Raw genomic sequence first — 3,805 nt, forward strand, 5'->3', positions numbered from 1 at the left:
TAAAAAGGGAATGGGAAACCATGTGGTGGACGTGTATGTGTAGTGGGAAAGGAATGGTTTATTCCATTTATTTTCTTGATTCAAATAAATTAAAAATTTGAAGACCATGGTTATTTTAAGTAAGGATGTGATCATCTTTTTATTCCATGCCATTTAAAGATAAAAACAAATATACAAAAATTAAGAGAAAATATGGAGAGAATAGGAAACTTACCTTTTCTTTTTATTAAGCCATTATGAGAGAATAAAGATAAAGGGGAAAGGAAAGAGGAGAAGAGCCATTTGCTCTAGTGGCTGCCAAAATTAGAGAGAGAAAGAGAGACTAGGACGTGAGTTAGAGAGAGGAGGAGAAGAAGGAAGAAAAGAAGAAGAAGAAGAAGGGAAGACCAAGTCTAGGGTATGCCTTCTTTGTGTTATGCTTGTTATTTTCTCTTCTTTTCTAGTAATATTGACTATGGTTTCTTTATTGTGTGTTGTTGGATCTCTTCTTCTTCTCATGGTGGATTTCATAAAAACCCTAGGCTTGAACAAGGGGTGGTAAAGTTTGGGTGTTGATCAATTTGTGTTCTTGATTTTACAATCAAGAGAGGTATCAAATCTCTAACCCTAATGTTATGATGTCATTGATTGATATATATTTTTCTTATATTTTGATGCAAGGGAAGATAGACCTAGGCGTGGGCATGGGTTGATGTTGTTTGGTTTTGATTTTTATTGTTGTGTATTAAAATATGTGTAGTGAGATGATTGTTGAAATATGGTGATTGTGATATGTTGTTCAATGCTTTTATATGGTTAAATGATAGGTATGTTTTGGCTTAAAGAATTTATGTGAAATTGTACAAGGGTTAAAATTTGTGATCTATGAAAAGTGATGATGGATATTTAAAATACATGAAAAGAATGGGTTAATTTTTTATTAAATTTGTTTCAGCCTAGGGTAATGCTCAAGTATGATGGTTATTTTTTTTTTTATGACTGTCAATTTAATCTTAGAAATCATGATAGATTGTGATCTTGTATGAAGTTATGTTGGTTTTGTTATTTGGAATAATTGCATGGTAATAATATATTGAGAGTATATTTAACACGAGATCAAGGGTGGTTATTTGTTCATGACATGTGAATAAGTTTCAAGATGATTGATGAATTATTGTATGCTCATGATGTGATTAAAATGGTTAAAGAGGTTAGAAGCATGCTAGGGTTTGTGTTGGAATATTGTACATAAATAAGCATGAATTTTGTGAATATAATGAAAAGAATGAATTTTATGATTTAATGTGCTTGCTGATTTTTGTGAAATAATAATGTTGTTTATGATGAGAATAATGTTTTGAGTGCTTAAATAAACCTTGCAAGTGTTTTGATGTTTTAAGACATTTAATGGGAAATTTAATAATGCCTTGAAATGATATTTTGTGTAAATAAATACCTACAGATTTTTTTTTTTATATTTTTGAGAAAATATGAGTTTTTAAAAATAAGGATGTGATTTTAATGATAAAATTTGATTGCTGGAATTTTTGTTTAAAAATGTAAAGTGTGTTTCAATAAAAGTAATTTGATTGGTATTTTGAAATAAATAAATAACCTAAACAATGGTAAAACTTAAAAGTGATATTTTTAATATAATATGAATGGTTATTTTACAAGTTATGATTTTCTTTAATTGGATTAAGAAAAAGTTGGATTTAATTCACTTATGACTTTTAAATAATGGCTGAAAGTTTAGTTTAAAAAGTTTTATATAGTTATTTAATTTTCACATATGAATTTGTGTTACATAAAATTAAGTATTTAAAATAATTCAAATAAAATATATTTTTCCCATACTTAAAATTATTATTTTTCTCACATCAAATTATGAAATTCTATTAACTTAAACAAAATTATTTCTTTCTAAGGAGACATGATAATCATAAGTATTTTTCTTTTTAAAATAATTTCCAATGCCTTTGCTTTTCTTTGTAATTTAAAAATAATAAACTGGTCTTTTATATATTCTTAATGGCTAAATAAAATTGTTTTTATGAAATAAAAAGAATGTCTTGGGAGATTTAATCAACCTAGTAATTTTAAGAAGACATACAATGGAAAACAAACACGTGCTACAAGTCAATTATTATAAAACGATATAAGTAGACGCATGAAATTATCATTTTTAACGCCACATTTACGCAACATTCCCACGTATGCATGTTACATGAAAATTCACTTTTACGCCCAATATAATGTCTATTATGCAACCATGTAGTTTTTATAGAAAGATCATGCATGTAATATAGGTAGAATGAACATTATTCTTTTTATGACCTTATGTGTAATTAAACATATGTGTATGTTGTGTGTAAGTCCTACCATGTGTGCATGGCCCATGCACACATGAGTTATATGAGAGGGAAAAATAGTAATTATATGAAGCTAAGAAATGTCGTTTGATTATGGTATAGGCTCGTTGAGAAGTTGTGGTTTTACTTAGCTTGGACCTGAGGTAAGGAAGTTAGATAGAATTTATGAATGTTATATTATGAATGGTAAGACTGTTGTGTGAATGAAATGCTATGAATTATGAATTCCATAATGTGATGATATGTTGGCTTGTATGAATATTGTATGATATGAATTGATGTTAGCGTGATGAATGCGACACATCAAATAAAGAGGTTACTAAGGATATGAAGACGTAACCCGAGTTACTAAAGATAAGAAGACGTAACTCCATGCGCGGACGCGCCGAGGTTATTCAAGGACCACAGACTCTTGTTTACCTCAAAGGGTGGCATGGAAAAGTTAGCGGGCCATGTTCACAAGGAATTGTTTATGAATGTGTTATGATGTCTGGTGATGTTTATGATTATGTTATGATGTTTGGTGATGTTTATGATTTTGTTATGATGTTATGATGTTTATGATTTTGTTATGATGTTTATGATATGACGGTGGCATTATGTTTATGTTTATGATATTGATGCCAATTTTATGATGATGCTATGATGTATAAAGATGAATGATAGTGTTTGTAAATTGTTGTATCTTACTTGCTTGTTGTTTGTTCTTCCTTACTGGGCTTTTATCTCACCCCCTTACTTTCCCTTCCAGGTAGCAAATAGGTTTTCTCTGTGGCACGCGTGGTGATGTGGGGAGTTCTATCGTCCTGGTGTGTATGGCGTGGGGGCATCCTATGGACGAAAAATGATCAATTAAAAACGCCATTTTTAATAATGTAATGTTTTATGAGACTTTTTTTTTTAAACTTATCAGTGGGACTTGAATTATTGGTTGTTCTAGAACTTTGCATAAAAACGGATATTTTCTTTTAAAACTATTGGGCCCAACTTGCATGTTTTTAAGCAAGACCCCACTGAAACCTTTATAATAAGTGGCTTTCTTTTATAGACCAATGAAAATGTGAATGTTTTATTAAGTACTAGTCTATGGAATTTTACATTAAATGCGTTACTAGGTGGCATGCATGATATATACGATGATATGCATGTGGGCCCATTCTTGTTTATAAGGCATAATTGTAATTTTGGCCCGTTAAGGACATAAATGTGATTATATATGTTAAATGGTTGACACCACATTATTATGTGGATATATTTGCAGTATACGACTCGAGGCGGTCCTAGTGAGCAGATTAGCGGAATAGTCACAACGGGGTTTAATACCCGGCTCGGGGTGAGCATAGGGGTATTTTTGGAAACTCAACATATATTTCAGATATATCAAGTAACACACAAGTATTTGGTAATTAGTTGGACATGATAGGATTAATTGGGAATAGATAGGATGACTCGAG

The 3,805-nt window shown here is 30.5% G+C and overlaps 1 long non-coding RNA gene across 2 annotated transcripts; it reads left to right on the top strand.

Annotated features, from left to right (window-relative positions):
- The first annotated feature begins 286 nt into the window (after positions 1-286).
- LOC133801828 (uncharacterized) lies at positions 287-3,331 on the top strand. 2 transcript variants are annotated; one of them, XR_009877005.1, is made up of 3 exons: positions 287-397; positions 522-589; positions 3,103-3,331. It is a non-coding gene; the product is annotated as an uncharacterized LOC133801828 (long non-coding RNA). The 2 variants fall into 2 exon arrangements; XR_009877006.1 differs by lacking the exon at positions 3,103-3,331 and adding an exon at positions 2,454-2,497.
- The last annotated feature ends 474 nt before the right edge of the window (positions 3,332-3,805 follow it).

This window comes from Humulus lupulus, chromosome 9 (genome assembly GCF_963169125.1).
Source record: "Humulus lupulus chromosome 9, drHumLupu1.1, whole genome shotgun sequence".
In the NCBI taxonomy this organism is placed as follows: domain Eukaryota; kingdom Viridiplantae; phylum Streptophyta; class Magnoliopsida; order Rosales; family Cannabaceae; genus Humulus; species Humulus lupulus.